The sequence below is a fragment of the Crocuta crocuta genome, unplaced genomic scaffold, assembly GCF_008692635.1.
Source record: "Crocuta crocuta isolate KB4526 unplaced genomic scaffold, BGI_CrCroc_1.0 scaffold143, whole genome shotgun sequence".
NCBI lineage: Eukaryota > Metazoa > Chordata > Mammalia > Carnivora > Hyaenidae > Crocuta > Crocuta crocuta.
Genome location: NW_027529175.1, coordinates 3365681 through 3374474, shown reverse-complemented (window position 1 = coordinate 3374474; position 8794 = coordinate 3365681). Strand labels below are relative to the sequence as shown.

General features: G+C 53.8%; 1 long non-coding RNA gene across 1 annotated transcript in view; it reads right to left on the bottom strand.

Moving 5' to 3' along the window:
- Nucleotides 1-23: 23 nt before the first annotated feature.
- The window catches only part of LOC144226454 (uncharacterized), an 11614-nt gene continuing 2843 nt past the window's right edge, over nt 24-8794 (bottom strand). The window contains exons 2-3 of the long non-coding RNA XR_013333644.1: nt 7329-7405; nt 24-349 (exon numbers count right to left, since the gene is read on the bottom strand). This is a non-coding gene — a long non-coding RNA (uncharacterized LOC144226454). The remainder of the gene's footprint in view (nt 350-7328; nt 7406-8794) is intronic.

Genomic DNA, 8794 nt, shown 5'->3' with positions numbered 1-8794 from the left:
CCCAAACCCATAAGGGACTGCTCAAAAATCATCATCATCGTGAAAAAAGATCCCAGCACCTAATCTGGGAGCCAGGGGATGCTGCCTGGTCCCTCATTGTGGGTGGAGCTTCCCAAGGTCACACAGCTGTTGAAGGGCACGGGCTTCATGAGACTGGCATCTGTGACCTCCCATCAGCTCTTTCCAGCACGGGGTGCCGTCTGCTCTGCAAGTTGTTTTCACGTGGAAACAACAGGTCACGATAGCCGCGGGACAGCGTCCGGGGACCGACACTGAAGATTCTGGCTGACAGAACCTGGCTGTCACTCTCCATGGGTAAGTTTGGGGTACGGGAAGCACACAAGGGAGCCTGCAGGGGATGATGGACCAAAGACAGAATCAGGGCAGAGGAACCAGCTCTGCAGCCCCCCCCCCCATTTTCTTGCTGTGCACCTGTGAAGAAGTTACTTAGCCTCTCTGAGCTTTGTTTCCTCATCTGCAAGGTGGAGATCACAACCCGTGCCCACCAGCCACCTCAGATGGCCATCAGGGGGAAGGAAAGAGAATGATTGTAAAAGCACCAAGTCACCATCAGTTAACATTTTTGCTACAACTTTTAAGAATCCGTGCCCACCCTCAAGGGGTTCACAAGCTATTTCTTGTACAGACCAGGCCTATGCAGCAATGAAAAAGACAGCAGAGGCTCAGGGTTGGAGAAGCAGCATGGCAATCCCAGGCGGCTTCCTGGAGGAGGAGGAGCTTGAGCTGTATATCTTAAAAGCATGAGTGAAAACTGCATGGAAGGCAGGGGAATGGTGAAGGTTAATGTCAGGAAGATGGTTCAGAGCCATAGTATGAAGGATACTGGATGCCAGGCTAAAGAATCTGGACCAATTCCGTAGGCACTAGGGAGCCATTGAATGTTTTTGAGGAGTGACAAGATTGGTGTCCTTAGAGATGTGAGTCTGGGGGCTGGTTTGGAGGATGCTGGAGATGGGAGGGGGGCAGGAGGGAAGCAGAGCAGGGAAGAGCTAAGAAAGTGAACTCAGGTTGGGCACGGAGGGCATGCAGGTGGGAGGGTGGGGGTGGAGGGAGTGGCTTCTGGGCACTGGGGTGGGGGAGGGAGGGGGAGCGAGGCAGGAGCAATTCTCAGTTGCCCAGCAGGGGGCGTTTGTGTGAAAAGGGTTTGAGCCTTGAAAGTAGACAGGTAAACGTTGCAAAATCAAGGTAACTGAAGTACAGCCAACCCTTGAAGGACGCGGGTTTGAACTGCACGGATCTACGCATTGGATTTTTTTCCGATCAGTACAGCCCTGTAAACGTATTTTCTGTTCCCTGTGATCTTAATACCGTTTTCTTCTAACTCCCTTCATTGTGAGAACGCAGTGTGGAATTAACACGTATAGAATGTGTGCTAATCAGCCTGTTTGTGTTACCAGAGAGACCTCCTTCTGGTCAGCACTGGGCTGTGAGCAGTTAAGTTTGGGGAGACAAAAGTCACAGGCGACTTTTCGACTGCGTGGCGGGAGGGGGGTGTCTGCACCCCCTGACCCCTCATTGTTCAGAGTCAGCCGTACTTCCCAGGAGACGTTCAGTGAGGTCCCGCTACTGTGACTGTGGAGTCACAGTTCCGGGTAGAAAGCTGTCTCCAGCAAGCCCATTTCCCTGCTTTTCCACGGTGTCCCCTGGGGGGTTGGGGGGGCGTCTGCTGTTTGGCGAGCAGGTCCCGGGGCCCAGCCGTGAACGAGACGGGCCAGTCCTGGCTTAGCAGAGTTCGCTGTAAAGGGGAGAGAGAGAAGAGGAAGGAGCCATGCCAGGGATGGGGAGATTTGCAGCCACCCGGAGGGCAGGCACTGANGACCCCAGCCCTCAGGTTGTGCTGCATCGGTGCTGGGGATTAGGGCTCGGGGCTCTGGGAGGGCTGGCTGCAGGGCACAGGTGACTTCCTCGGATTCTGGAAGGAGCTGCCGCTCCCTCCGCCTGGGCCCCTCCCCCACGTTGGCCCAGCTAAAACCAAACCAGAGCAGAGAGACTGTGAGGCTGAGCTACTGAGGTGGGGTCCCCTTGCAAGAAGGACCGTGAGCTTGAAAGGCCAGGGTGTGGGGCTGCCCTGTCACTCGCTTTCCCCGGTCCTGACCATTCAGTTTTCCCTTCCATTCCACTGCTCTTCCCCTCTGTGCTGCCGTTAGCCTGAGCTGTCTAGACACGGCCTCTGATGCCTGCCCCCCACAGCATCCCAACCTATAAAAACGTCACTGTGGTTTTGCCAAGGGACACAGATGGAAGCGTCACCTAGATGATGGTCTGAAGAGAGAGGAGATGCTTAGAAATAGCGTCAACAGGACTTGGTGGGGGGTGGGGGTGGGGATGAGTGAGGAAGGGAGAGAGAGATGTCAACCAAGGTGCCCAGGTTTCTGGAAGGTTCCTTCAAGGCAGGGGCTCTGCGGGGGAGCAGCTCAGCAGAAGGAGGACCTTCCGTTTTAGAGATGTTGAACTTGAGGACAGTGGGCCGTCGTGGTGGCAGCCGAGTGTCGGAGGCTGGACGGTGACACAGAACTGAGGGCCATCAGCGTGGAGCTGGCAAGGGTGCCCCAGCAGGTGGCCCGAAGGCAGAGGGCAGCTGTCCTAGGTCAGCCCACAGGAACACAGCATCTCAGGGGTGAGCGCTGCCCAGGGTCATGGTCTGAGACCTGAGCGGGGGGCGGGAGGGGGAGGGGACTTCACAACCTGGGAGTTCAAGGTCACAGTGTGGCAGGGAGACCCATGAGGAAGTGAACCAGCCACATAGACAAGTCTTTCAAGTAGGGACACGTAGGAGAGAAGAGAGTGGGGTCGTGCACCCAACTAAAGGTTATTACTTTTTATGGCTTCGTTCGTTCATTCGTTCATTCACTCATTCATTCATTCACTCATTCGTTCATCCCACTAATATTTACTGGGTGCTCACCGTGTGCCTAGCTGTTATAGGTGCTAGGGACCCTTTGCTGAAAAAGATGAGCCAGTCCCTGCCATGATGGAGCAGAAAATCCAGCGGGGGCTGGGGGAGAAAGCACCTCCTTGAGCAGTTTTATTGAGATGTAATTTATACCATAAACACTCATTTTAAGTGCACGATTCAGTGGTTTTTAGCAAATGTACAGAGTTGTGCAGCCATCGCCACAATCCAATTTTAAAAGGTCTCCATCCCCCCCAAGACCCCTCAGTGCCTGTTGGTAGGAACTCCCCATTCCTACCCCCAGCCCCTGACAACCACTACCCTACTTTGTTTCTATAGATGGGTCTTTTTGGGGCATTTTATATAAATGGAATCCTACAGCATGTGATGTTTTATGTCTAGCTTCCTCCACTTAGCATAAGGTTTTCGAGGTGTCAGGATGCACCAGCATTTCCTGCCTTTTGATGGCTGAACAGTATTCCAGGGGACGCGTGGGTAGCATGGTGTTTGCCCAGCACCCAGCTGGTAGCACTTGAGTTCTTTTTACTTTGTAGCCACTGTGAGTAACACTTTGTAGCCATTGTGAGTATGTAGCCGCTATGCATATCTGTGCACAGCCTTCTTGTGGACAAATGTTTTCATAGCCCTTGGGGATAACAGATAAATAAACTGTTTTGGGAGCTGCCAAACTATTTTCCAAAGCACAGGGTGCCATTTTACATTCCCGCCAGCAGTGCGTGTGGTTTTATTTTCTCCACGGCCTCACCAATACTGTCTCAAAAATTTTTTTTTAATGTTTATTTATTTTGAGACGGAGAGAGATAGAGCATGAGTGGGGGAGAGGCAGGGAAAGAGACACGGAATTGGAAGCAGGTTCCAGGCTTTGAGCTGTGACCACGGAGCCTGACGCAGGACTCGAACCCATGGACCGTGAGATCATGACCTGAGCTGAAGTCGGACACTTAACCGACTGAGCCACCCAGACGCCCCTTGACTGTCTTTTTACATCTGGCCATCTTTGCAGGTGTGACATGGTGTGTCCTGTGGCTTTATTTGCATCTCTCTAAGGGCTAAGGATGTTGACCAACTTGCTCTGTGCATATGTTACATTTGTATATCTTCTTGAGAGAAACCATATCAAAGAGCTGAAATGTTCAGTTCTGGGAGGAGGGGGTGACTTATCTCTAATTCTGCGGTGGAAGGTTTCACAGACTCTTCCACGAAACCTTTACTGACAGCTCTTGTCTACACTGCTTCTCCTTTCTCTTAAAACTTAAAGCATAAGTCAGATCATATGTGAGGCCTCATGCCCTCCAAAGGAACTTCCCCTGGATCTTAGAATAAACTCACGCTCTTCGCCCCTCTGGCCTCATCTCCCACCGCCCTCTCATTTCTGCCCCTGCCCGTTTTGGAGCAGCCTCTGCGTGTGCCACACTCTTCCCTGCCCCAGGGCCTTGGCACTGGCAGTCGCCTCTACCTGGAATCCTCTTCCCCTTGCTCTCTGCAGGGCTGGCTCCATCTCGCCATTTGGAGAAGTCTGGCGCTCTCCTTCTCAGAGAAGCTGTCCTGATCATCCTTTCCTGCCTAGCCAGTCTCTTATCACCTTCTGTTTGCTTCCAAGCATTGATCACCAGCTGGAATTAGCTTAATCGGGCGTTTACTTGCTTTTTTACCTTCTGATGGCTTTGCAAGGGCCACTCCAGCATTTACCCAGCCCTGGCCTGGCAGCAGCAGGCATTGGATACGGGTCAGCGGGATGACTGACCGATGGAGACACGGGTGTCTGCTCATTTGTGACTGTCCTCCCCTCCAGCCGTGTGGCTTCTGCTGCCCGGCCCTTTGCCATCCATCCCCAGCGGAGATGAGGCACACCTTGAGATCCGGGTGACATTCCATCCTCCGTGCTTGGTGGTCACTTGGCAAAGCACTTTTGCACAGAGCAGCAGGTGCTGGGGGCCTGGGCAAGCCAGAGCAAGGCCAGCTGGTATCCGAGGAATGGTTTAAAAGTTGGGGAAATGTCCTCCCAAGAAGTGAATATTTAAGGGTAACACGAAGTATTCGAAGAGCCATAGGGCGAAGAGGAGTCCTATGTGACGGGATGTTGCAGAGGGCGGAACAGGGAGCCGCGGGCAGAAGGACCGAGGAGGCGGGTGTTGGTTTGGCATCAGGGGGACGTGTCTGTTAGCCCTGTCTAGCTGTGGAATGGCTCATCTTTGGGGCAGTGAGCCTCCCGTCCCAGGGAGAGTACCCCTCTCCCCGGGGTGCGCTGGGGAGGACGCTCCATGGACGAGAAGGTTGGAAGAGGTGGCTTGGAGGGCCTTTCTGCCTCTGAGCCTGCGGGAGTCCCCTAGGCCGAAGGGGGCATGCCGCACTGTGCCAGCAACCCGAGGTGACCTGGAACTTTGATCTGGTGCTTCTGGAAAAGGGGAAAGAGCCCTTTCAGGGCAGAGGGAGGAAGGAGAGCAGTGCGCACATGGCACATGACCGGCCAGCAGCCGGGGGATGGGCTGCGCTCCAAGGCCCTGAGGCGGACGTCGCCGCTCGCTTGCCGATTTGTGGGGTCTCCTCTCCCCTATAGCAGGTCTGCCCCACGAGGGCAGGGACTTATGTCATTCACCGTGGCACCCTTGGTGCCCAGATGGTGTCCGGCTTTGAGTTCCTGCTCAGTAGACATGAATCCAAAGCCCGGCTCTGGAATCTGCATCCCTGGGAGGGTCCCCGCCCACTCGCTGGCTATTGCTCTCGGTTCCTTGAACCTCTGTTTTCCTTGTTTCCTCGGTGTGGGTGGTGGCGCGAGCGGGACAGTCATCCCGACCAGCCAGGTGGTTGCTCTTCTCTTATTCTTAGTAGGTCTTTGTTGCTGGGTCCCCCTCCCCGGTCCCCGCTGTCCCCTGGGCAAGTGAAAACTTTCCAAAGTTTCCAGGTGCCGCCCACCGACTCACGGAGAAGATCGCCCTGGCTAGCGGAGCCAGAATGTGGGTGAGTGTCAAGGGAGGGTGAAGCCGGGGCTGGCAGAGCCCCGGGCAGGGTGCAGGCTGAGTCACGGCCGCAAACGCTGAGGGGCGTGTCGTGGGCATATGACACCCAGTTCCGGCCAGGAGGATGCCATGTCTCCTGCCCGCAGGCAGGGAGGCCCAAACAGAAAGGCTTTGAGAAAGAAAGGAAACGGGAGCACAAATGGACAATTGCAACCAGCTGCCACCCAGGAACCCCCTTCGCCTGGGAGGGGCTTTGGAGCATCAGCTCCCCGCCGGCACTGGCCCAGCCTGTCACAGGGCCTAGAGTGGCTTTCCCAGTTGCAGATACAGGGGAGCCTCCTGGCTTCCCCCTCCCCAGCCAGCGCTGCTTCTCAGTGTCTGGCCCCAGGGACCCTCAGACACTGTGTCCACAACCTGGCAGGCTCTTCCGCTCCCACCTCAACCTGCTGAAACCCTGCCCCTTCCTGAGGCCCAGTTAAAACACCATGTTCTTGGGGCATCCGACTCTTCACTTCAGCTCAGGTCACGATCTCATAGTTTGTGGGTTTGAGCTTCACGTCAGACTCTGTGCTGACCCTGGAGCGTGCTTCGGATTCTGTGTCTCCCTCTCTCTCTGCCCCTCCTCTGCTCACATTCTGTCTCTCTCTCTCTCTCTCTCACTGTCTCTCAAAAATAAATGAACATTAAAAAAAAATTAAGGGGCACCTGGGTGGCTCAGTCGGTTAAGCATCTGACCTTGGCTCAGGTCATGATCTCACAGTTTGTGGGTCTGGGCCCTGCGTTGGGCTCTGGGCTGACAGCTCAGAGCCTGGAGCTGCTTCGGATTCTGTGTCTCCCTCTCTCTCTGACCCTCCCCTGCTGCCACTCTGTCTCTCTGTCTCTAAAATAAATAAAAAGCATCAAAAAAATGTTTTAATTTTAAAAAAGAATGAATAAGTAAATAAACTTTAGAAGGAAAAAGCTTGGGGCGCCTGGGTGCCCCAGTTGGTTAAGCGTCCAACTTTGGCTTAAGTCATGATCTCATGGTTCCTGAGTTCAAGCCCCGCGTCGGACCGTGTGCTGACAGTTCAGGGCCTGGAGCCTGCTTCGGATTCTGTATCTCCCTTTCTCTCTCTGCCCCTCACATGCTCATGCTCTGTCTCAAAAATAAATAAACATTAAAAATTAAAAAAAAAAAAGAAAGAAAGAAAAAGCTAACTTGAAAAGAAACAGTGCCATGTCCTTGAGCTTCACACCATCTTCTGATGCAGCACCTGCCCCCTCCTCTGCGTGCAGGTGACATTTCAGGCCTCAGTGATTGTGCCCTGGCTGTCGACTGGTGTTGCACCCCTACCTCATGTTCGCCTCTCCCACCCTGGGTCCTCTTCCCTTGTCCCCCAGCTTGAATGTGCTTCTGGGGGCCTCACACATTTTCAGATAACTCTGCACACACTTACCCGCATTCCTCATAGGTGCTTCTTCTGACCTCACGGCTCCAGCCCACATGCACCTGCAGATCCAAAATGATTGCCTCCTGAAAAAATATATTAGCGCTTCTTGGCATTGACCCAAACGAGCTGGCAACTCAGGTCCACACAAAACCCTGCACGTGGATACTCTCGGGACCTTTACTGCTAAGTTGCCCAAACTCGAAGCCTCCATGGCTGAACAGATGGACTGCATTGCATGGAATGGAGTGTTACCAGAGATAACAAGAAATGAGCTATCGAGTCACAAAAAGGCATAGAAGCGGCTTCAGTGCGTGTCACCAAGTGAAAGAAGCGAGTCTGGAAAGGCTGTGTAATGTCCGGTTCCAACCGTACAAGATTCTGGAAAAGGCAGAACTCGGGAGTTAAGCTGGATGGCTGCCAAGGGCCTCAGGGAAGGAGGGTGGACGGGATTCCTGGGCCAGCGAGATCGTTCTGTGTGACCCTGCAATGGACACGTGTCATTATGCACTGGTCGAAATCCGTCAAACTGTGCGCTTTTGTGAGTAATGGTATTGCTTCCGCAGCGGTAACAAGTGCACCACGCTAATGCGGATGCCAGTGCTGGGGAATCTAGTGACCAGGCGGGACCTCTCTGTACTTTCTGGTCGGTTTTTCTGTAAACCTAAAGCTGCTCTTAAAAAGTCTATTCGTTGAGGGGCGCCTGGGTGTCTTAGTCGGTTAAGCGTCCGACTTTCGCTTAGGTCATGATCTCGCGGTTCGTGGGTTCGAGCCCCGCGTCGCGCTCTGTGCTGACTGCCAGCTCAGAGTCTGGAGCCTATTTCAGAGTCTATCTCCCTCTCTCTCTGACCCCCCCCTGCTCACGCTGTCTCTCTCTCTCTCTCCTAGAAATAAAAAAAAATATTAAAAAAAAAAAAAGTCTATTCGTTGAGGCGCCCGGGTGGCTCAGTGGGTTAAGTGTGTCTGTCTGAGCCTTGATTTCGGCTCAGGACATGATTTCACCAGTCATGAGATCATGTGATCAAGCCCCATGTCCAGCTCTGCACTGTCAATGCAGATTCTCTCTTTCCCTCTCTCTGCCTCTCCCCTGCTCTCTCTCTCAGTCTCTCCCTCAAAAAATAAATAAATAAACTTAAAAAAAAAAAAAAGTCTGTTCATTGAGGTGCCTGGGTAGCTCCGTCGGTTGAGGCTATGACTCCTGATTTTGGCTCAGGTCATGACCTCACGGTTTAGGAGTTCAAGCCCCTCACTGGGCTCTGTGCTGACAGGATTCTGTGTGTCCCTCTCTGCTCCCCTCCCCCACCCAAGCTGTGTCTTTGTCTGTCTGTCTGTCTCGCTTGCTCGCTCCAAGGTCATTGGTTGAATTTCCTACCATGCCCAGTGGGTATGATGAGAGGTTTCCACATCTGCACTTGGGCTTGGGCAGCAAACAGTTCCTGCGCCCGGGTTAGGGGGCTGCGGGGGGGGGGGGGCCC